The sequence below is a fragment of the Haemaphysalis longicornis genome, unplaced genomic scaffold (genome assembly GCF_048455015.1).
Source record: "Haemaphysalis longicornis isolate Haplotype H1 unplaced genomic scaffold, Haemaphysalis longicornis Haplotype H1 scaffold_5, whole genome shotgun sequence".
In the NCBI taxonomy this organism is placed as follows: domain Eukaryota; kingdom Metazoa; phylum Arthropoda; class Arachnida; order Ixodida; family Ixodidae; genus Haemaphysalis; species Haemaphysalis longicornis.
The window spans coordinates 156,343,387-156,367,066 of record NW_027526385.1 but is presented as its reverse complement, the minus strand read 5'-3'; the positions used below and the strand labels follow the sequence as shown (position 1 = coordinate 156,367,066).

At 47.1% G+C, this 23,680-nt stretch overlaps 1 protein-coding gene across 2 annotated transcripts in view; it reads left to right on the top strand.

The window, feature by feature from the left end:
* Positions 1-8,087: 8,087 nt before the first annotated feature.
* The window catches only part of LOC144138779 (MIF4G domain-containing protein-like), a 159,345-nt gene continuing 143,752 nt past the window's right edge, over positions 8,088-23,680 (top strand). For both annotated transcript variants that reach the window (XM_077671241.1, XM_077671240.1), the window contains exon 1: positions 8,088-8,428. The gene's annotated coding sequence lies outside the window, so the exon portion shown is untranslated. The remainder of the gene's footprint in view (positions 8,429-23,680) is intronic.

Below are 23,680 nucleotides of genomic sequence, written 5' to 3'. Positions count from 1 at the left end.
TACTTTTACGAAATTTTTGTGCTAGTCTGACTTCTTTGTTCGCATGTCTTCCCAGATTGTTCTCTGCTCTTTTCCCACCAACATTCTAACCTTCTTTTACTAACCTCTACTGCTGTCCAGTTCACTTTTCCGCTAACCTTAAAGCCAAGGGCTTCCGGAAGCTGGATGGCTCCATCACTGAGGACTGGACGGATACTTTTGCACTCCGTTACAATATGTCGCATGGTTTCTGGCTCATTTCCGCAGCCTGCGTATAGTTCTTCCTGTACCGGCTCGCGGATAAGCGTTTTTTACGAAACTGTGAGTCAGCCGATTCAGCCATCGCAGTTTCATAACAATAAGCATGGCCGCCCGCGGATGGAGATGCTGCAGAACAACATGAGAGGTGAGCGGGAAAGCGAAGGGAGGCATTTACTTCGCAAAAGCCGATAAGGACTACCGTCTTTTGACAGCATTTGCAACGAAAGGAGCAGATACGCGGCCAATTTTTTCAAGTCGTTTATATGCATCATGTCTTGCTCTGTGGTGGAAAGTGGGTGCTCAGTGCGGAAACGGTCGAAAGGCTTTTGGGGTGGCGGGAAAAAGGCAACGTTTGCTGCACTGTTTTGCGTCGCTCAACTTGATTTGTACCTCAAGCTGATGATTAGTTCACATGACTTTATAATAGAACTAGTGTAGTAGGGGCATCCCCGCAACAGAGAAAAAAAAAACAAAAAAACGCCGCAGGTTCCGGAAAGCCGAGCAAGGACAACTCTAGACAAAGAGACATTATTGGGCCTCAATTGTGTCTCTAACTAAACTTTTTAGCGTAGCTTAGTTCTTGGTTCTAGGCCTCAATCCTCCTTTTTCATTGCGGTGTGCTGCCACCTAGCGTGCCTAGCGGACGTTGAGGCGGTAGGGTTTGCCGGCGTTTCCTCCGGCTGCGTTCTCGTTGTATGCACGGCGATCCCACATTACGGCGAGGAGCAGCCGAAGTTTTTCTTCTGTGTTGGTGTTATAACGCCTTAAGATGACAGCCCCTGGTCATCACATAATACCAGGCGGCTTCTTATCACTGAATGAGGGCTGGCAGAGAAATCTCGGACAGATCCGTGTGCCGTCCGAGTAGCATGAGCGAGCAGTACTTGGAGTCGTCTGGCATGAAGTGCGATCGCCAGCTCAACAAATGCCGGCAGTTCGCAAAATGCCTTTAAGCGCTGGACACATGTACGATTGGTACACGCGATTCGCATGCGACTGACCGTTACGGCTGTCGCCCCGACTAGTCGTACGCGTGAATTTGGGACGGCCCGATGCGCGCATGAGATGCGTCGTCGGCGTCGCTCCGCCCATTGCTTTTGCTCCATGATCAACTACGATGATCGCTGAGCTGAATTTGTAGATTCTGCGCGTTTGTTCGCAAGAAATGGATAAAGCAAGCAATCGTGAAGCGTTTTCTGCCTTCGGAAACAGTCCGCGCACACGCCGGCCGCGCCTGCCAGCTCGGCACACTCAGCGGCTCGAACCGGCGCAGACCACGGTAGCAACCGCGCTTGCCGCTGCTCTTCTGAATCAATCTGATTGCTAAAAAGAAGTTCCACATGCGAGAAAGTAGGTGTTAGTGTGGTGAAAAATTGTGCTAAGGATTGTTGTCAGGGCTTATTTTAAAAGCGGCGATCAGACATCTGCCGCGATGCAAGCCTACGCTGACCGGTCGCTGCGGCGCGCGGTGCGCCGAGCGGCCCAGAGATGGCGATACCTGCGCGGAAGCACCGGAACAGGCTACGCAGATGTCTCGGTCCCCGATCGCTCAAACGGCAGTTATAGCTTAAATAGAGTTCTTCATGCGAGAAAGGGGATGATAGTGTAGTGAAAAGTTGTGTTGCGGATTGTCATTCGCAGTTGCACAGATAGCGGCGATCAAATATCCGCCAGGATGCTAAGCCCAAAGTTCCCATCACCCGAGCCGACGCGAGCGACGCAAGCCGCCGTAGCCGATCGCGTGCGGCCGACGGGAAGCGATAGAAGCCGACACCGTTCCCTTTTCGGCACTCCGAGTTACAGCGGAACGCAGCACAAGTTGTGGGCATTGTTCCGCGCACAACGAGCACACACAAAAATCAAACGATGTAAATACAACCACGACCCCTTTCCGCTTGTGCAGGAGCTGTGGGGAATGTTGTCTGCTGCCCCTACCGGACTGCTTAGGGACTTGGCCGCTAGGGGATTGCGCATGCGCAGTGGGGTTGTGAAAGAGGCGGATTACCAGTCCCGCGCTACCCGTAACGAAATCCCTCACTTCTCGCGTGTATTTAGATGAAACCCCGTCTCAAGTTTTGTCAATACGTGCGACAGACCAGTGACAGTCTTCGGTACTGACTGTATTTTTTTTTTCCAGAAATGGTAGAGCGGCATAGCGCAGGCATTATGCGTTATAATTTACGCGTTTAACATTTTTCACTGAGTAGCATGTCAGTGTTTGATGTGCCCAATTTGCTCATCTCGCGTGATCGCCTGCCCTTGTATGTTCTAATGACTGTGCTGCAGTCTAAGGCTTGCTGCTGCAACTTGGCGGCCGTTTGCGGATGGGCATGTTGGCTACTACACAACCTCAACAGCAAATAGAATTCCGGCGAACTATGCAACAAATGGCTACGCGATCTGGGCCGCTTTGAATAGTGTGTTTTCCGCACTCGTTTCCCCTCACCTATTTGACGACCGTTTAAAAGAATTGGTCAGTGTGGGGGTAGTTGTGAATCATGGTTAAAGGGCTGCGAAGACTGTCTTCACAGTGCAGTTACTCTTAAAGAGCCCTATCAATTTGTCATGAGCAGAAAAACAACCTTTCACTTACTTTGTTTGTAACCTTTCTCAAATTGCTCGATATGCTGTGATTATTGGTATTGCGGTCAGTCTTTACCTGCCAAGCAGCTTTTTTTTTGCCAGTTTCCGGTTGTCTCTTGTCGGCAAGCAGAGAGGCAGTTATCAGTATTTACAGGCAGCTTTAAACCTGGTGGGAATGACCAACAAAATGCCACTCCCGTGTCTAGTGTCATCCTTGTTATTGTTACTCTGTTATATTCCATTGTGCTGTGCACCATTGGATCCCAGGGAAGACTAATGTAATGGCGCATTTGACAAACTTTTAATGGTAAATGGCTGCAGTAGCTTGCGTGTGTGTGATGTGTAGTGCCAACAAGCGTGATTGTTTGTAAGAGCGAGTTGAAAATCTAAAATCTGCATTTTATTGACTGAAAATTGTTTAGTAAAACTTTCATTTTCATCTGACGCAGGTGAAATGTTTGAGCAAAATTGGAATGTAAAGGTCATGTCGATGAAACAGAACTAAAGTGATCATTCACAAATCCAAATAGCAGAATTTCTATCACACGTCAAATTTCTGCGTTAAAAGAACCCTCAAGCTCCTCAAGGTTTCGCGTGGCAGCAGGCTGCTGAATTGTTGTGAGAGTTCCGGCCTCAAGTTTTATTTTGACTGTAACGCAATCATGGCAGCGTATATCAGGACGGGTATTGTGAGAGATCAGCGAAGCTCAGCACGTATAAAACTAACGTACTCGTAGCATGCCGTTTTACCCATGGTGTGAAATCACTGCATTAACATTGTGTTTGTTGTTGCTGTGCCTGCTACATATTTTTAGCATTATGAAGTAAAGCCTCGCTAAGTGTGCCTTGTTTATCTGTACACTTTGGTAATGCTTGAGTTGTGTTTCCTTACTGGCAGTGTTCAAGCTAACCCGTGTCAGCACTGTTCATTGAATTCATTTCAAATTGTTTTCTAAATTATGTGCAGGCAGCTTCACGGACCATGTAAAGCCTCCCCAGCCACATGGAACTCCAAAGGATACGAAGACAGCAACACGGTTCTGACGTGCTGCGGAAAGAGCTGCGGCACTCTAGAAAACCTTTGGAGCTGCAGTGCAGTTACTGCCGAGGAATGATATGAAAGTCGTTTAATCTTATTTTCTTGATTGTTTATGTATATTTTCCTGACGCTGATTTAAACCATGTTTATTTATGTTTGTGTGGTAAGCTACTAGTGGTAAAAAAAACTACGTAATTCATCGCATCATCCCAGATTAATGTGCATGGCACTAGTACACTCTCAGGGTGTGGTTGGCCGTTTTGGACGCGTTTATGGTCACTGCTGTGCATCAGCTAGCACCACATATATAGCTAATGTACCATTACAAAGTGCAGCCTGTCTAGTTTTGAGTGATATGAGTATTATTTACCTTATTGTATAAGAGACAAATCCAAATTTCAAACTTTAGAAATCTTTTTTTGCTTCACTTGCCTCTGTATTTTCGAGGAGTTATAGAAAACAATTTAACAGAAATTGGAGAGCTTGCTGTGCTTTCAGAAGACATACCAATTGGTGGCCGCATGACAGAATTAACTTACTTTCAAAATTTCTTCATCTCTGTGCTAAAAAAGTCTAAAAAGAGAAATTCACTACCTGATATTTACATGACTCAGTTAAGAGCAGTGATAGTTTTTGTGCACGTTGGCTGTAGACTGTTTTTTTTTTGTCTTCAAAATTTGACTGCATTTATTTGAAATTTTTTTAATGGCCAAGGTTAAAATGTCGCAATATACATCCATACAGAGTTCAGGGTATCCCAGAATAGGAAAGCCCACCACCGGGCGGGTGCCCTAACATCTGCACCAGCTTGACAAATAAAGATTTATTCATCATCATCATCCACATTTTCAACGCTGACTCATAAGTATGCATGCACGTATATTTCCACATTTAGACCTCAGTACGTAAAATCGTAAGAATATCCAGCCATATTTTAAAGATAGTAAAATATGCGTACAGCCAAAACATGCAAACTGTTATTCTTCTTCTCTGAGCCGTGTAATGTTACCTGTTAACCAGTTTTCTTCTGTTAGCTTTTATTTGCCTTCTAGCAGACAGGTGAAAACCTATTTGGCTGAAAACAATTTGCTGTCATCATGTGGCCAATTCGCATGTCTTCTAAGCACACAACAAATGGCTTTCCTTTACATTGGATAGTTTTACATAATTATTTTCAGATGTGGATACATGTGATCCAAAATTTCATTTTACAAGTTCAAAATTATGAGCTTTTTTTTCACTTGCAACAGATTTTACAAGTAGTATTTTATATCAATCAGAAGTATATCAGCTGGCTTTTCAAATGATTTCTATATGTGTGGTGCAAAGTGATGCCTCACGGTAGCCCCGTATTGTTCAAAAGTGGCTGCACATTCTGAAGGAGTGTGACTGCCGCATTAAAGGGGCCATGCCGACAAAATACAAGTTTGTTTTATTTAAAAGATTTGGGATTTTATAGTGCTCCTACAGCTTGTCTGGCAGGAAATGATGCTTTATTCGCCAAGAAATTATTTTAAGTTAAAATTTTGGTTATCCTACCAAATTGTGTTTTGTGACATCTGCCATGGCATCACAAGAAAGGGTCTTCAAGCGGAATTCAATTGTGCCGTCCTGTCTGCAGTGGACTGCAGAGCCTTATTTACCATCAATCCTCCTAGATGTCGCCGCCATACTGCTCTGCACCGCTCTTTACCTTTACTTTGTTTTTCCCTGTATTTGCATCTTCCTTGGTTTTAATACCGTACGTACTAATTGTTTTGTAAAACACTGGGTACGTCGACAATTAGGGTCATGTAAGGCAATGTCGCTTACACCGATCGGCCAGTGTCATCTGAGACAACCCCAAAGTGCCGCACTTTTGTGCTGCTATAACAAGCATGGTGCGCGCAGTAGCAACGACAGGACTTACTGGTTCTTCTTTTGTAACTTCCATTGTTTCACCCCGCCATTCTTACTGCTATAAAATGAATACGCATTACACTTAAGCGAAAACAGCTCATTCTGCAATTATAAGCCCTACCTAACTTGCGTTTGCCTTTTCTGGCCTCAGCCAATTGCACGGCCGTGCATATGATGCGGGAAATGAGCTAGTGAGTCGCATGGCCATTCCCTTTTATCCAATTTATGTAGCTTATTTGAGTGAAGTTTACGTTTAAAGTCGTGTCAGTATGATTCGATCGCGGCAATCTTTCTGATAAACCAACCTTGTGTTTTGTCTGTATGCCCTTGTAATGGTTCTCAGTAACTTTCTGTGCACTAATGTGCTTTTCCTGTGTCGTGAACATGTTTCACCTTTCAGTAATTCAGAAAGTACAGCACTTTCAGACCTCATTCTTTATGCCGTAAGCTGCTTAGAAATTAGGAGGCCCCTATTTGTAAATGAACTATTCAGATGCCTGGCGCATTTCATGACGTAAAAGAGAAGAGACGATCTTCTTATCTTTCTGTTCGTAACTTGTGCTACCTTTTGAAAATTTTCATGTGAAATTTCACTTCTGCTTCAGCTAGTGGAATTTATTGTTAGAAACAGAAGTCATGCATGAAGCTATGAAGAACTTGCATTTGTGGTATTAGAAGTGTATGGTGTACCTTTATCTAAAGTGCTGCTTGATTTTGCCACTGATCGCTGTTATGTATGAAATTCGTCCAATAAAATGGTTTTGCAAGGTTTTGCACAGAGTTCTAATTGTGCACCTGAGTGGAGGAAAAGCTCCATTGCAATAGAATGTTGAGCTATAACTACATACATTAATCAAACGTGTCCCGAAAAGCACCTGCGAGCATCTTTTTGGAACATCCCAAAAATTTCCTTTCTTTGTTCTACATGGTATGTCAGACCTCCCAGTAAAGTCCTAGTCTGGGACATCCCAGGGAGGTCTATTTTTGTATCACTTGGGATGTTTTTGGAACTTTTGTGGGATGTCCCTGGGAGTTCCCAAACTCCCAGGTGGGACATCCCTAGCACTTACCTAGGATGTATGTGCGTTGTCTCGGTTTATACGCTGAGGAATTACGGAAGTGTAATTGGACTTCCCGCTTATTGGAGGAGTGGGAATGGGCGAAATTGTGGCATCGCGCGTAACTGAAAGAAATGGAACTGGGATGGAAGGGAGCTGGCCATTCCGCAACACTGCTGACGGTAAACACGGCGGAGGGTTGCTCCAGTCAATCTAATTTCCCAATTTTCCCGCGTCTCGTTGCTCGAGAGACATCTCTTGAAGTCTTCCGTTGCTGTTGGACTTGAAATGCCGCCACTAGGTCCAGACTCGGGCCGGACCTCTTCCTGTATTTTCTGGTCAAAGTACTACTTTCAACGCGTATTTCTTTATTGGCTATCCCGTATATCAACCGCACTTTTTTTTTCAATTGAAAGAACGCTGCCTTGTAGCAATCATGTATTGATATTTGGCTTCAGATATGACCAATGATTTCTTTCTGTTCTGCAGTGCTGACAAGTATGAATGTGGTACCAGATTTAGTGGTTTGGAAGCGTTCTGCCTATAGAAACTTCTTATTGCAGAATTTATCTTTCTTTCGGAAGGAGGAATCGTTGGACATACAGGCAGACAGACCTGTCCAACCTCGCCTCCAATTTTGCGGTAACCCAAATTTGCGGTAACCCAAGAAAGACTACCGTCTTTGAAATACAGGGCCCTGGTTTGGAATCGTACACTGTCAACCCAAGCACGTGCACACATGTGCCCGTTTTCATTGTTATTCGGTATCGACTGCACCTCATATATTATTTCTTGAAGGTGGTGAACACCCTTGTACGGGTGTTCACCACCATTCATATTCTCGTTTGACCTGCTTGCTTTCGCGTTTACGATTCCACCCTCCAGAAACGCTTCCACAGACGCCCACCTGCCGTACGAGCACTGCGCGCCAAGGTAATCCATACCTGGCAATCTGGCGGCCTCTCGTGGAGTCGGTAGCAGCGGTGAGTAAGCGGAGCGCCTGAGAGATGGCGCCACACGCCTTGTCTTTCCCACGTTCTCCTGCACACGACGCGAGAAGCACTCGAAACGCTCAGCCCCATGGAGGCTCAGCCCTTTGCTTCCCAGCCATGCTCCGGAGCTGCGCACCGAATAAACAAAGTACAACAAACGGAAAGACGCCCAAAGCACAAAAGTGTCAGGCGAAAAGGAAGGGCTCTCGCGAGACCGGGGAGGGGAGTCGCAAGGAGGGAAGGAGGTGGGAGAGAGAGCGGGCACGCAGCCACCCTCGCCCACTCGGCAGCGGCGGCAACGGCAGTTTGCGAACGCGCGCTCGCTCGGTCGCAGGCGGCAGGGCAGTGCCAGTGCGAAGGGATATGGCGGCCGCTGCGCCCAGCCCGCGACGACGACGAATCTAGTGAAGCGCATCGTCACCACAGCGGCCGGCTGCACCACCACTACTCCCCAGCAGCAGGCGGCGGCCGTCCAAGCCCGAAAAACGAAACCGCCCGCGCGTTGCTCACACAGCAAGGCGGAGGAAACGCCGGGAGGAGAAAACGACGCACGGCGCCGCCGACACGCAAGCCTGCGGTGCGGAGGCACCAAAGAAAACGACGACCTTCTCAAATCGGTGAGTTCCCTGCTGGAACCGCTACTCCTCAGCATCCCTCCACCTGAGTAGTGCTCGTGTGTGTGCGTGGGTGCGGAGCGCGTTTTGTTGCCAGCGCTGCTCCTGCCGTCTGCGCTGGATCGGCGCCGACTCGACCGTCTGCTGATGGGAGTGTCCCGCGCCTCTGTCGTCGGCGCGCCGCGCGTGTAGCGTACCGTGATCGCATCCTCCGGAGCAAAGCCGGCGCAGACGACCGATGCTTTCGGAGGATGAGAGGCGTGTTTTTGGCAATGGCGGTGCGGCGGCGGCTGGCGTGGCTTTTTTTGCCCCGTCCGCTCCCTTTTGGGATCACGACGGCGGGGTCGGCGTTGGAAGAGCTCCTTCGCCGCGCCAAGCCCCTTTCGCTGCGCAGACGACGCTAGGCTCGCGTGCCCACACTGCACGCTTTCGTCTGTTGAACCCGAGCGTTCCGATCTCCGCGGGCGTCCGCGGAACTCAGAACGGAATGAAAACTGAACTATAGTATTTAGACAAATCTTTGCTGCGTGCGAGAGTGTTTTTAATGTGGCAGACCTTTGATTTGTTGGTATAGTACGCCTGATCAAGCGCATTATAAAAACTCGGGAAGCTGTCTTCGTTCGTCAAAATCGCGAGATATTGCGTCCGTTTATTCGCAAGATGAGTACAAAAGCTATTCGCGATCTAATTGGGTTGCTGCAGAAAAAAGATCAAATTAAGCTTACCCGGTGATGATAACTGGCAGTTTAAGTAATGTGTGGCCACGGGGCAATTCTGAGAATTACTTAGAAGTCTCACAATCTTTGAAATTATGGATCCCAAGTTCTACTGTTTTCTTTTTTCGTCCAGGGTGCGTTGTTTTTCGCATTTTTGCGCGCTGCGCTCCCGAGTATGCAAACGGCTCTTTCCACAAAACGACGCTGCTGTGGGGATCGTGTGGATGCTAAAGCTGCCAAACTGTACGTGTTGTGTGTGAGCCGCGGACGTTTCCTTTGCCGGTGTTGAAGCGGTAACTATACCGGCCGTTTGCTGGGTGCGTCGCTCAGACGAATGACAACAGCGAAAAAGCTGGTGTATCGTCTCACTGAACGCTGGTACCGGCAAAATAGAAGTGCTGCAGAGCCAATTTCCGCTGGTCAATTTCGTTGCATACAACATACGTGCAGCCGTCGTATGCAACGCAGATCGTTCGTGATAGCACATGTGGCTTAAAGTGGCCATGAAGGCAGAAAACCACGTCGTCCAATTTGAAAAAAAAATAACTACCCTTTGATAGCCCACTCGCCTCCATTCCAGCCACGAAAGACGTTTGTAACTGAAAAAAAAAAACGCAAGAAATATGGAAAGACTCAAATTTTGCGCTACAGGGCTGTAGCAGGCGCATGGTCACGTAATACGGGCCAACCTTAAACACATTGCACCGCAGTCGCCAGGAAACGGCATCTGTTGGCAGACAATCTTGTGACTTCGTAGAGAAATCCCCGGAAAATGGCTGCGGAGGGGCACAGCCTTTCAGTAGTTTCGTTGTTTGAATTTAGCGATAAAATTCGTAAAATGGTTACCGGAACTATGCAGCCTTTTTTAGTTATGCAAACTTGTATTTTGTCTTAATGGCCCCTTTAAACCGTTCATGACTTCCAGTCTATCATACCATAGTGAACTACACGCTACCCCATTTATGGCTCCAAGAAAGTTATGCTCCAATCTCCCAGTGTGCATTGCGTCCGACCAACCGCAGCGTCCACGGCGGCGCGTGACCTAACAGAACGCTACAAACGTTGGGCCCCCTCGATTATCAGTCCCGGATCGTCCGCGGACTGCCCAAGACGCGATCCGGAGCTCGTTTTTCCCATGTATTCCTATGGGGCTTCCGGTCCGGGGGCAGTCCGAGGACTGCCCCCCGACCGTCCAGGACTGGTAAATCGAGGAGGCCCGTTGATGGTAGTAAGTGACGTCACGATAGATGTTCGTCTCACGCTTTCCTCCATGGTCTCACGACCTCACCCATCGCCGTACGACTCTCCACTCGATTACCAGTTCCGCAGTCACTTGATGGACGACAGCAGCGGCTACTTCAGGCTAGTCTAGTACGTCAAAAATCAATTTCGGCAGACAAAAGATAACTACTGCAGTTTCATCACTTTCGCGTGGTCAAAATGTGTGCCATGTCGTCATCGTCGTAGTCGACCTTGTTTCCGGTTACGCGAGGCCACACTCACTCACATCTCTACTCCTTACAAATGCGTCGAACATGAGTGGCCTCCGTGTTTTTATTTGCGTTATCACTTTCGTTTTGTCGCTGTACATTGTATACATTACACCAACGCAGAAGAAAATGATTGTGACGGAAGCGCATGATTATGCAAGTTTTGCTCTGAACTTGTTCAGGAAATATTTCACATTTGTTTTTCTATATTTGCAACACAGTACATTTCTGGCGGAGGCGAAAAGCGACGAGACTGGTGTGTAGAGCCGACTTCGACGGACGTTGAAGATCCCCAGGTGGTGAAAACTAATCCGGAGCCCTGCACTACAGCGCGTCTAACAGTTCACGTGTAGCATCGGCGCGTGAACCCGCCAAATTTGATTTGTCAACACAGCGCAGTGGCGTATTCCAATTCAAAACACTCGATGACGCCCGTGCGTCTTCAGTCCCAGGAAACGTGTCGAAATTCCAACCCCACCCCCTTATTTTTTTTCTCGGTACGCCTTCATCGGAGCCCTTATTTATCTTGTTGCGACATCCGTAAATGCCGGAAATCTCCCATCTCTGTAATGAGGCTACCGGTTTCAGAATGGGCGGAAATCCAGGCACGAGACCTGAGGACTAGATTTGCTTGAAGACGCTCATCGTTGACGTCGGCCTATTTATGTCCGCTGAAGCAGGGGAAAGCCTTTCTCACAGTGCTCTAATACGCCTGTGACACGGAAGATATAATGTCACTCAAGCTGAACGCCATTAGCTGCTAATGACATTAATTCGGTTTGGTCGTGTGGGTCTACACGGTGAAACAAATGTCATTCGATAGTGATAGCGGTGACGATTAGAGAGCTCGCAAAATCCGCAAAAATATATTTCAAGTGCACCTAGAATATTTTCAAACATAACATTTTTTTAAACATAACAAAGGACTATTTTTTTAAATAAAAAAAATAGCAGTGGCTTAGCTCGGCTATGCCATGATATACATAGCGTGAGCTAAGGTTCAGCTGTTTATTCTTACATTTACTGGTTGTCTAGGATTAGCTTAATTATCATGCTTACTGCTGCTTCAATTACACGTGCATGGTATACGCATTATGTGACATGTATATTTATCAAGCGGCTCCGCCGCAGCGTCACCAATCGCCCCCAGAGAGTAAGCTGGTTCCACAGGCGCACGCCGCTGTTGCTGCTACGCACGAGCCATCGGTTCCATACTCGGCCACCCCTCGCATGATCATCAAGTGGACCGGGCCGCCACGTGCGGAACGGAGGTCGGCGAAGACGCTGGGCGCGTGTGTAGTGTGAGAGACGCCGGGCAGCGAGCAACGTTCGTGTGCCGTGTCACGTCACTGATCCTCGCGCATGCGCAGCACGGCTCGCCAGGAGCCACGCGAAACTGCTCAAACTCGGCCAGTGTAGCTTACGCTACAAAATAAGAAAATTGCCGATTTAGGTGGCATCAGTAGACATCACAAGCCGAAACACGTCCGCAAAAAATCCGTATTAGGGTAGCGCGCGCACTGGGGACGAGATTTTCGTTTTTGTAAGTACTTGTTTGTCGTTCTTTATTTGAAAAACAACATGAAGGGAAAATTGAAGTCTACTAACAGTTTTTAGAAACAGTATTCTTTGGTTTATAACTGAACATTCTTATCTATACTCGGTGACAACTTAAGAACGGCACCGGAAGTTGCCGATGTGCCTTATCACCGTAGCCGGATGTTTCTCCGCGCGGCGCAAGTAGAGCGTTACTGGGAATATTTTGAACATGGCGTGAGCCGTTCCCGTGATTTTTTGGACTTACTATGCTCATAAACGACTCCAGTGACGACAAACAAACTGCGTGAGACAAGGCAGACGATATCACGCATTCATAGCAAACCCCTTTCAAAACGCGCGCGCACTGACGTCACGGGTCCGGCGCTTTGGCGGAGTGATACACCACATGAGGTGGTGCCGTTCTTGAGTTGTAACCGAGTATAGTGACGTGCCACTGCTGTCGAGGCTACCCATTTGGCTGCTGAATGAGCTCGCGAACCTTAGTTAGCCGATAAATGCCATTAGGTATTCTCGTGTAGCGTCGAATTAATGACGCTTAGAGCGAATTACATTTGCTCTAAACGTCATTAGATCTTCCGTGTGACAGGGGTATTATTCTGCGCTCGCAGAGCCTATTCTTCGGCGTGAAGTTTTTTCACCTCATCCCTCCATTTCCGCAACTCCACCGCGCGTCTGATGCTCAAACCCTGGTTTAGAATTTCAGACCAGGGGCGGTATTCTCGTAACTGTCCCTTTTGAAAACGTCCCTTTTGAGTCCCTTTCATCGTGACGCACTTCCGGTTAAGCAGTGGGCGTTGGCAGTAGGTTTGTTGCGCTTGCGTTACGTCACTTCCGGTTGTTTGCTTTTAGCCAATCAGGGCGCGCCAAAAGGGACACTTTTGAAAGGGACGCAAGAGGGACAAAACTCGAGAATACCGCCCCAGGTTTCAGACCAGAACGCTGTTGAAAATTTGCACTCTGCTTGCATTAACCCAGCCTTAAAGGGGCCGTGTATACAAAATACAATCTTGTTTAACCCTGTAATGCCCAATGTATTGTGTAAGATACGCCATCTTTCGGTTTTTTCTACTCGCCCCTGGGCCTTTCGACCGCCATGAAATGCCCACTAGTATCATTTCTAATACCTCCTAAGCGTTTTTCAAGGATCTATAGCTCGATAACTCGCCGCATTGAGTCCCAAATGCAGTTTGCAAGATCGATTCCTCCGTCGTAAGCGCTCTCAGTGGGTCTGCACCTACATTCAATTGGTGTATGATACATTATATACCAACTTTTATGTAGGTATACATATACCTACATGTAAATTGGTATATGCTACATTATATACCTACATTATCTATGTAGGCACTATGCGTTTATGCGTATCTCTTTAGGCGTTTATGATACACTATGTAATTTTGAAACCCTGGGAGAAAGAAAAATTTTTCTTCGTGGTTTTTTGTTTCAGTCACAAACTACAATGTAACAAAGCATTACAATGTTTATCTATTGGTTTCATTGGTTGGGCATACAGGGTTAATTTGAACGCAACTTTTTTATCTCTGACTCGACTCAACTCCAGCCCGGGAAACCGATCTCTTACAGCGGAGCTGTGAATGCCTAAAGTTCCGTGGATATTTCGTGTCCAAGAAATCTTGTGAGGCACAATTGCCTCGCGTTAAAGCTTTCCTTCGGTCAAGACTTTCCCAAAAGCAACTGTCGGACAATTGGCCGCTAGGAGGACTCTATCATTACTACGAGTATCCTTAACTCGCCGTAATTAGTTTACAGTTACAGTGGAGTTCCAAAGATTGTGGAATTTCCGTCTGCTTTCGCACGTGGGCTCCTACGTCGGGGAAACGAGCAACCCCATGTCTGTCTGCTAGGAGTAAAAAGTGTAGCCCTTCCAAGTTTCAATGACAAAGCCATATTCACTAGTAAGACCAAATGGGAAAATAAATACAGGTGCATAAAACCCCGTGTGTGTGATGTGATACAGCTTCCCTGGTCATCCACCTTCACGCAGTGCGATGGCTTCTATTTTTTACATTTTTAATACGAAATGTTAAAAATGTTTCAAATTTCTCGAAATTGCGAGAACTTGGTAGCATCAATGTAACGCGTATCCTAAACGATGTATAACTTACGGATATGTTTTTATTGTGTGCTTTTATTGTGTGCTTTTCCGATGATGTCCTTCCTGCGAAAATTCCGACAAGGGATTAGCAGTATTTTTAAATAAAATAAAATAAATAAAATATTGTCTGCAGTCGTTAAAATTCGCATGCTTACCTTAACCGCCGCGGTGGCTCCGTGGCCAAGGCGTTGTGCTGCTGAGCCCAGGGACGTTGCGGGTTCGATTCCCGGCCGCGGAGGCTGCTTTTCAGGTGGAGACGAAAAGAGGAAAGATTTGTACACACCCTAAAGATCCCCAGGTGGTCGAAATTAATCCGGAGCTGTCCACTACGGCACGCCTCAGAGCGAAAGCGCAGCTTCGGCGGGTTAGCCCCCCTCCTCTCCCCTTTTTTAAATTTAAATATTGTCGTCGCTGTTATAGGTACAAAGCAGTCTGTTAAAAAAATCCAATCCAAATCCAATCCAATCCAATGCTCCTCGCGCATGCGCAACACTGTGTACACGGACGCCAAGGGACAAGCCACGGACAAAACGACGTCCTAAGGTGCTTCGCCCCTAAAAAAAAGGAACTCGTATTTGTCTGGGCGGCCCCTTTAAAACTCCCCTCGTTTATCGGTTGCTATGGTTCGCTATTTTCACTAAAAAAAAAACATCATTTGGTCTTCGATGTACCCCCGTGTCCAGCTTATCCGAAAAAAGCTCTCGTTGGTAGACGCTTTCGGCGGACAAACACCGCTTCCAGGTCAGTATTTCTGGAAATGTTCTTGACTGATAAGATTAGTGTCAAGCCATAGAATACATTTTAGAAGCACTTGTTAAGTGAGTCTTTAAAAAAAGGTTAAGCTGCGTCGCAGTGATTCTTGTGTCCCGCTCTCTCTCTGTGGTCAACCATAGTTAGCGCAGTTTAACCTTGTTTGGTATATGTAATAGTTATCTTCGGCTTATACCCGTTCGGAAAGAGGCTGTGCAGTTGAGTAACCACTGGCGCTCGGGGATAAACTCTGTCTCACGGACGCACGCTGTTGGCGGAAAAAGGGGCACGGGGACATGTAGAGCGCGCGTATTTCGGTGGCAGGTTCACCTGGGTAACACGTGGTCCCCTAACTTGAACAATTTACGACACGTCAAAAGCTTCGTCCGCAGACCAAAAGGGCCCATTAAGAAGAAAGTCAACTTTGTTCAGTTTGAATGAACTGGCCCTCGGTAGGTCACTAAGTTGCATTCCAGCCGCGAAAGACGCTTTTGTAACTGAAAAAAAAAAAAAGACATTAAGCGTTGTAAAACATTCGAATCTCGCGCTGCAGTGACCGATTTCGGGCAGCTGTGGCGCAATAAAGGCAGCTCTGAAAACATAGTCACCAGTGTGTCAACTGCTCGTTAACACGCAAGCACGTCAGCGAAAAAAAAAAAAATCCCCCATCTTCACTAACGTGAAACCTGGGGAGGGGCAAAGCATGCAGTGTACAAGTGTATTCTTTGGGCCTTGGCGTTCTTGCCGGCGGAGATGAAACCGTTGAGGAATAGATGTATGCCGCTTTGCTGTAAAAGTCTCTCGTCTTTGTAATACGAAGCCCTAGAGCTCTAGCGGGACGCGTAAACGAGTGTCCCGGTGTTTGTTTAGCATGCGTTACGTTCGGGCGTAAACGAGTTTCCCGATGTTTTAGTACCGTGACTACATCAGGCGACGATTACGACGACGACAGGAGACGCGAACAGGCCCTACAGGGCTTGGCCCCTAAAACGGAGATCAAACGAAGCTAGTTGTCCCCCTATCGTCCAGTCATGTTCTTTGACCGCGGGTTAGGTTGGCGGCCGTCAATAGCACAAGGTTCTGCAACTTCGTAGACAAATCGCCGGACACTGGGAGGAAAGTGGCCATTGCTTCATCAGTTTCGCTTAATATCTCCATTCTCGATTGCTTGTGCGAAGCTTGCGATAAAATTGGTACCATTGATGTCGGGGCAAAGCTGTTAAAAATTAGCAGTGACTTAGCTGGGCTATGCCAGGATATACGTAGCGTCAGCTGAGGTTCAGGTGGTTATTCTTAGGTTTCCTGGTTGTCTAGGGTAAGCTGATTATCATGCTTACTGCTGCTAAAACGATTTACAATCCGATCCAATCCAGTCACTGCTCCTCGCGCATGCGCAGCACGGCTGTCCAGGAGCCACGCGAAACAGCTATCAGGCGGCTCTGGCGCAGCGCCAGACTTGGCTACTGCGCAACCGAGACGCAGAGCTAGTCACGCGCCGGCGCCAGTGCGTCTGCCGCGGCTATGACGTCACTCCTCTGGAATGCGCAGACCGGCGAATGTGCAGACCCAATTATCTACACAACCGTACTCCGATAGGATTGGATTACAATCAAACATAATCCAATTTAATCCAATCCAAGCCAAATCAAGCCAATCCAATTCAATCCAAACCAGTCCAATCCAATCCGATCCGATCCAAACCTCGCGCTTACGCAGAACGGCCCACGCGAAACTGCTCAACCTCGGCCAGTGTAGCTTACGCTACAAAAAGCTTTTCGTTCCACCTTCCAGCGTTACCAGAATAAAATACCTATCAGAGCAGAAATACCGCGTGCGCCTCGTGAGGAGCGCCCGGCGTCTGCCAGCTCGACCTTCGAGAACACTCTGCCCAGCGTTCGAGGCGTGATCTCTCGCGTGCGCTTAATTCTCCTCGCCAGTTCAGGTGCGTTCGCGCGCCTGAGGTGGGAAGCACAGACGCCGAGTTCGCAAAGCGGGTAGCCGCGGGTTCAAGCGCGTGCTATTGACCTTATCATTTGTTAATCTTTAATAAGATCGCGACATAATCTTGCGCATGCGCAGTGACATCTTCCTGTCGACTGGTCCAATTATAGGGCCGCTAGCACAGCCCGCTGATGAAATGGTAGCTCTCAGGACGAAGAAGGTAAAAAGGTCTATAGCGGCCCACATTGGGAGACATGTGAAAGGCTGCGGACACAACGACCCGGGCCTGCCAGTCGTGGAGAACTTTCCGCGGCAAGTTGGGAAATCCGAGTGAGGTGCAACATCCGGGTCTCCGACGAGGGGAGGGGGGCTGCCATCCCTAATGTTTCTCCAGCCTTGCACCACTGGTGCATACTGCGCCAGTTTTCGTTAATGAGTTGAAACTTGTATTTTGTCTTCGTCGGCCCCTTAAGCGCATTTATTTTTACTGCGAAACGCCCGTTCGGACGTACCCTTTTGCGCGTCGATCCGTCCTTATGTCGCCGATCCGGCAGAACCTCAATGAAGCAAGCGACAGCGGTAAAAAGAACGCATATCGTGGGTGTTGATGAGCCGCTGTCCTCATGTGGAAGTCGCTTGGGCTTCTCTTTTGTGCTTCTGAACAACGTTAAGGCGTTACCCGTTAACGCTTTCACATCTGGGGGCCCGAGTTCATCAGTTCCATTCAGTAAAGCGGTGCACCGAGAAATTTTTGAAAATTTTGAAAAACGAGTGAACACAATAGCACACTCGCTTCACGATGCTGGTCTGTGGCACGCACCTGCACTGACGCTGGATTGACCCTCACTGCCATCGAATCGGAGGTAAATGTGCCCTTACGAAGCCACCATTCCTTCCGCAATCATAGCAACAATCGCATCTGAATCTTGCAAACGTGAAATCAGAGGTGTGAGGTGTTTGGAAACTGCGGAAGTGGGGATATGAGAAAGCGGTCGGGACGACCCGTGGCTTCTTTCGGAATGTACCGTTAGGCGGCTTTCAGTGGCGCCTCTACAGGCAGCGCTCATGACCTGTCGCCCAAGAATGTATACAGTAAAATCCCTTTTAAGACAAACTTCAAACAAACAATTTTTGCAAACAATTTCATATCGACCATAATTGTTTCATTGATCTCCCCCTGATGAGGGCTCTCTTCGTAGTCACTGAAAGCTGAACTGCATTTCACCGGACCCCTCCCGCGACGTAGAGATGCTCTGGTGCCGGCAGACCCGAACCGAATCGATCCTTACCCCAGTGCTTACAAAACATCTGTGCCCCGGTGTATACGAAAGTGAAATGTGCCGTGTATGTGATAGTGCGCGTGCGACACTCGGCCATATACTCTGGAACTGCAGGACACAGCCTGCCGAGGCAGCGCAAGGAACTCTGCCCTCTCATATCACAGAAGCCATGAACGTTAAAGACTACAGTGCACAAATCCAGGCAGTCCAGCAGGCGAAGGCTGCCCTGGCACGCCAGCGGCCCGAAAACGCAACCCCACCTGGGAAGCGTGAGTAGGCCCGGGCAGGCCTCCGCGACGTAGCGGCCACGTCCCAGCTGCCGGTGATTCCAATAAAGTTGTTCCTCCTCCTCCTTCCATTCACCACTTCTAGTTCTTACCAGTATGGTCCTCTACACCAATAGGTTGCTTTTAACGAGACGGCCCCCTACACTATTTTTGAACAATTTTAACTAAAGAAGTATACCCCCAAAGAAATATACAAAACCCTCGTATTTGGCGCTCTTTGGCCAAGTTGCCCTTGCGCCAATAAACAACACATACAACAAGACAAACTTCAAGGCACCGTGAAAATTTGCTCGTAAAATGAGAAATTCGTTTTGAGCTGACGTTTTTCTTTTTTTTTTCGTTGTGCACTTACAAGAAGAGCAACAGTGCTGTTCGTCTCAACCCCGAAATTGATCATACCTGACTTTGTCATAACGAGGGTCGACCGTGTACCATAGTATTTAGTATGGAAAGCGTATTCAGCCATTTTGAGTTTTGAGTGCGAGGTACGTATTTTCCGACCGTTTCGTTTTGAAGATTAATATACGTAATCTCGCTCCGTCTGTGTGTGTGTGAGAGAGAGAGAGGACTATTTTATGTGAACTGGTGAGGTCAGCCGGGCTGGTGGCAGGGCTTGTTACTTTACATGGGGACATATTACAAGCAAAACAAAGAAAACACGTTGAAAAACAAGATAAAGAGAATACTGCAAGCAAACTTCGTAGAGAAACGAAATTTCAGAGCCCTCTAGGTTCTTCAAAATTTGCACATCAAAATGCTGTGCGGATTTTTCTTTTTTACTCTGTTTTTAGCGAAACCAGTTTCCTCTGTCACCGTACAAAAACCGGCATAATTGTTGAGGTCCCAGTGTTTCAGTAGAAATTCGAGCTAACATCAACCGCTGGTGTCCCGGCCATGCGCTCATCTATTAAGAATTCCGCGCGGACGCGTCTGGAAATGACGCATGCATTCAACCGACAGTCTACGCGTTCACTTTGCTGTGCCCTCTAACTGAGTTTGGGTGACTCATTCAATGTCAACCATTTTTACGTCCCTGACGGGCCTCGTTTCAAAAATATAAGAGAAGAGTGCAGCGCATTCCCGCCTTGTCAGACTGAGGATCGTGACAGCTGCACGGACTCGGTTGATTGGGTGATATGCAGCGATAGGCCCTTCGTCTGCAAGCCTCTGATATATATATATATATATATATATATATATATATATATATATATATAATGGAGATACTTCTACACACGGCGAAGAATTTGGATCGAGACAGACATATGTGCGTACCTCGCAGGTACCAGTGCACAAAATTTGGAAAAAACGTTTTAGATGTGAAGTGCCCGCTTCCTTATGTCTCGATTTACACGATGAAATACGTGCGGGCGGATTTTCAGAAGCCTCGGACAACTCGTCACGGATAGAAGGCTGGGAAAGCGCCCAACCATACTCGTGTCGGGCGGCTAGCTGAAGGGGACTGGTTAAAAGACGTTCTGGTCTTCAAAGGCACTAGCATTGTTTTCAACATTGCGTAAGCTTTGTATTGTTAGTACCTGGCGTGACCAGAAGGAATATTGCGTATACGGCATTCGTGGGCAGCGAATAGATGACACTATATAGTATCTGTGGGAAGTTAAGGGAAGGAGCACTTCAGTGGACAATTAAGAAGTAGCTGGTGATGATAGTGATGCTCCTGCTGCTACTGCTGACGATGATGATGTTGGCGATAGTCCGCAGGCATATTGCATCTGTTTTCCAATTTTTCCATCGCGCTGCTGCGATTATTCTAAGTTCAGTGTTCATTTTAGCTGACGCACTACTCGGCGCAATATCGCGGTGTTCGAAATCGCGCATAGATGTTTTCACGTGTGTCCGTGTCTTTAGTTACCGTACTGTTCGCGCTCTTTGCAAGTTTTATTTATTTTCAGAGTATATCATCATCATCATTACCATCATCAGCCCATCTACGCCCACTGCATGGCAAAGGCCTCTCCCATAAATCTCCAATTACCCTGGTCTTGTGCTAACTGCGACGAATTTATCCCCGCAAACTTCTTGATCTCCCTCTGACCATCTAACAGTCTGCCGCCCCCTGTCACGCTTGCCTTCTCTAGGGATCCACTCTGTTACCCTAATGACCAATCGTTATCTTGCCTTCGCGTTACATGTCCTGCCCACACCCATTTCTTCTTCTTAATTTCTGCTAATATGTCCTTAACACGCCTTTGTTCCCTGACCCACTCCGCTCTCTTCTTGTCCCTTAATGTTACACCTACCATCTTCCGTTCCATTGCTCGCTGAGTCGTCCTCAATTTAAGTTGAACCCTCTTAGTGATCATCCAAGTTCCTGCCCTGTAGGTGAGCACCGGTAGGGTGCATCTGTCAAACACTTTCTTCTTCAGGGACAATGGTAGGCTGCCATTCATTATCTGAGGATGCCTGCCGAATGCACTCCACCCGATTCTTATCCTTCTAATTATCTCTGCCTCATGGTTGGGATCCGGGGTGACAACTTGGCCTAAGTAGATATATTCGCTTCCCACTTCACTGCCTCGCCACCTATCTCAAACCGCTGTGCTCTCCAGAGGTTATTGAGAATAGCTCTAGTTTTCTGCACATTAATTTTCACACCCATAATTCTACTCTGCTTGTCCAGTGCGGTTATCATGCTTTGCGATTCGTCCCCCGAGTTACTTAACGTCTAAAACTTTCACTGTGGTGTCTTGTGCGGCGCATGGACCCAATTGTAAAGCAGGTGGAACCATGAAGGTAAAGACAAACATTTTTACGACAGAAGCATATAGCATTTTTCTGGTTGTAAATCACATAGTTGAACATCATATTCCTAGGTCTATATACAGATTCGCTGAGCGTCGTCCATGCATTGTCATCCGGAAAGTCAATGAAAAACCATGTCGTTAATCTTGTCTTCAAATTAATTGTGCTAGCGTATTCTTCAAACCTTCAGGTGACTGTGTGGTGGGTGCCAGGCCACTCTGGCATCGGCGGAAATGAACTGTCGGATGAAATGCCCGCCAGTGCTGCACTCCGAAACACAGTAAACAAAGCAACACTACCCTACACCGACCTCAAGCCACACACCAGACAATAACTCCGCAAAACATGGCAAGCCGACTGGAGGAAACATACATGCAACAAGTTTCGTGCAGTAAAACCACACTTATAGACGATACACTACTGACTCTTGACTCATACAAAAGATTCATCCAAGTTGCCCTGGCTAGATTACGGATAGGCCACACACACGCGACACACTCCCGTCTGCCCACTGGATCTCCAAGACCCTTGTGTAGCACGTGCGGGGAGGGCCTATCCGTAATTCGCATTCTAATTACATGCAAAGTGCTCCACACAAGACGAAAACACCTAGACCAACTATATATACAGACAACACACTCAACTACACCCAGCATTGTTTTTTAGCGGATGATCCCATGATTCCTCTACAACGTACCTTTAAGTTTCTTGCCGAAACCAAGTTTTCACACCTTATTTCCTATCACGCGTAGTTTTGTTTTTACGCCTAATTTCATGCAGCGCGCAATCACAACCTGACCTTTTACACCAGCCATCCTCATTGTCTTTTACTGATTTTACTTTTGTTTTTGTTGAGCGATTTTAGAGTTTACGTCTTCATACGTCATGCATAACCACTGTTTTGGCGCTCTTCGCCCTAGTTGACCTTGCGCCATAAACGTCGAACAATCATCATCACCGACTTACTTAACAAGGCAAACGTCATCAGCAAATCTCACGTTACTGAAGTATTCTCCATTAATTCTTACGTCCACCTATTCCAAATTCAATGTTCTGAATACCTCTTGTAAACATGTTGTGAATAACATAAACTGTATATATATATATATATATATATATATATATATATATATATATATATATATATATATATATATATATATATTGATTTGATTGATTGTGGGGTTTAACGCGCCGACGCAACGCAGGCGATGAGGCGCGCCGTAGTGGAGGGCTCCGGATTAATTTTGACCACCTGGGGATCTTTATCGTGCGCCGAAATCTCGTACACACGGGCGTTTTTGCTTTTCGCCTCCATCAGAAAAGCGGCCGCCGCGGCCGGGAATCGAACCCGCGACCTCGTGCTCAGCAGCGCAACGCCTTAGCCACTGAGCCACCGCGGCGGGTCTATATATATATATATATATATATATATATATATATATATATATATATATATATATATATATATATAATAATAAGGTTAGTAGAGACAGACAAACGAGAAATACGTAGAAAATAGAAATAAGTTTTCTGACGTTTCAGGGAGAGAACTCCCTTTCTTCAGAGTCCTCTCCCTGAAACGTCAGTAAACTTATTTCTATTTTCTGCGTCTTTCTCGTGTGTCTCTGTCTCTACTAACCTTATTTTGTTCACGCTCTGTGTGAGTTTTTACCTTTTCAGACTATATATATATATATATATATATATATATATATATATAGTTAAACTTCGATTTAAGGGAATCACCGGCACCAGCGAGTTCTTTCGTTAAATCGGGAACTTCGTAAAATCGAAAGTAGGGCAACTTTATTGCCAACCGACAAAGCTAGTACTGTTCGCCTACGCGCGCTTTGTGAGCAGCGTGAGAACACACTTCTCGTAGCTGGCCAGTGAAGTCAAAGCTTCCGCGGCACCCTCTTGCGCCCCCCAACAAACCGCCTCAGAAGGTCGACAGCGTCCATCACCTGGATTGGCGGGGGCACGGGAGCTTCGACAGTATCCGAATCGCTTGCATCTTCAGACTCCTCTTGTGCGCCGGAAACAACCTGCACTATCTACGCGTCGTCCAGAACTTCTCCTGTGTCAAAGTCTGTGTCTGCGTCGGCGTCTTATCTGCAGCCACCTCGTCACGCCGACGAAGCTCTTCCCAACAACTGGGCGATGCCTGTTCCTGCTTGTGTTGCGGTCTTGTAGAGCCCGACGCAGCCTCAGAAATAGAGGTGTTGAGACCAACATACCGGCAACAGTTCACAACGATCAAGGGCCGGCTTGCTCTCCACGATTTTCCCGGAATACTTCGTTAAACCTAGTTTTGCAGCGAAGTTTGTTTCGTTATTTCGAGTTCATAAA